The sequence below is a fragment of the Leptonychotes weddellii genome, chromosome 2 (assembly GCF_054177405.1).
Source record: "Leptonychotes weddellii isolate Sample4059 chromosome 2, ASM5417740v2, whole genome shotgun sequence".
Classification (NCBI taxonomy): domain Eukaryota; kingdom Metazoa; phylum Chordata; class Mammalia; order Carnivora; family Phocidae; genus Leptonychotes; species Leptonychotes weddellii.
This window is the reverse complement of record NC_138370.1, coordinates 169,107,562-169,108,863: the sequence shown is the minus strand read 5'-3', so window position 1 is coordinate 169,108,863 and position 1,302 is coordinate 169,107,562. Positions and strand designations below refer to the sequence as shown.

Here is a 1,302-nt window from a genome sequence, read left to right as displayed (position 1 = left end):
GGTGTCTCGCCAAGTCTCTCTGGTCTCCAATGCCCACCTAGAGAGTCCCACTCAGGTGTCATAGTCTTTCATGTGGCAACATGATCATTCTTACATTCTTTATCCCAACATCAATTAAATTAGACCAGCAAACTATTTAATCCCCAGTGAGGTACAGAGTGTGCAGGTGTATACAAGGGGGAATCTCAGTATCCCCTGGAGAGCTTTGGAATATTCCTGGGAATTCAAATATAGTACCTCTCATAGGTAAACTAAAATTTGGTGAGGTTGGCCTAGACACAGAGTGGGGTTCACTTAAAGAGAGGCTAATGAGGATTATGATGCCTTTCACGAGTGAGATTTATGCTTATATGTTTCATTGTAAACATGGTCCTAACTTGAATTTAAATCCCACCTCTGCACATACATGCTGGTTGATCCTAGCAAAGCTACTTAACATTTTGAAGGTCCGTTTTCTAATCTATAGAATTAAGTTACTATGATACTCTCACATGTTATTGCAAGGACTAAAATTATACAATGTAGCAAAAAATGCCCAGTATAGTCACAGCTGTTGCCATTAATCTTCCTCAAAATGATTGGCCAGATCCATGAGGTTTGTCTGAGATGCAGAAAGAATAAGTTTATCCTGTGATATACAGGTTTTTGAACAGACGTTCCTATTTATTAAAATGCTAAAGGCAGTGTTCACTTCGGCAGCATATATACTAAAATTGGAACGATACAGAGAAGATTAGCATGGCCCTTGCGCAAGGATGACACGCAAATTCGTGAAGCGTTCCATAAAAAATAAATAAATAAATAAATAAATAAATAAATAAATAAATAAAATGCTAAAGGCAGTGGAATGAGAGGAAGGCATCCTCCTCCCCTGAAGTATTCCCATCTTCTCTGCCTTCAGGACTCAGCACAGAGACCTTTACCACACAAGTCCCCCAGAGGGCAGTATTCTGAGCTGAGAGTGGGGAGAGAGAGGGGGGATGCTCTATGCCAGGTGGGGGAGCTGGGTTAGGAGGGGAGATGTCCCCTCACCTCTTGGCCCCATTGCTCTCCCCTGTGACCAGTCACTGGAGTGGGCTGACAGACAGAGCTCTGCAACAATGGTGAGACCTACCCTTTGCAAAGAGCCTGGTGAGCAAGAGTGAGGACTGAGGGCTACCTCCTGCTGAAATGGTGAGCGGTTGAGAGCTTTAGAAACAGGGTGGCCAAATTTAATTTTGAACAGATGACTCTGAACTCACTAGAGATAAATGGATCTGGCAGCAGGGAGCCCAGGTGGGTGGCTGTGGCCACAATCCAAAG

General features: G+C 43.5%; 1 non-coding gene across 1 annotated transcript; it reads left to right on the top strand.

Annotated features, from left to right (window-relative positions):
• Positions 1-683: 683 nt before the first annotated feature.
• LOC115942184 (U6 spliceosomal RNA) lies at positions 684-790 on the top strand. The gene has a single exon (XR_004076804.1). It is a non-coding gene; the product is annotated as a U6 spliceosomal RNA (small nuclear RNA).
• The last annotated feature ends 512 nt before the right edge of the window (positions 791-1,302 follow it).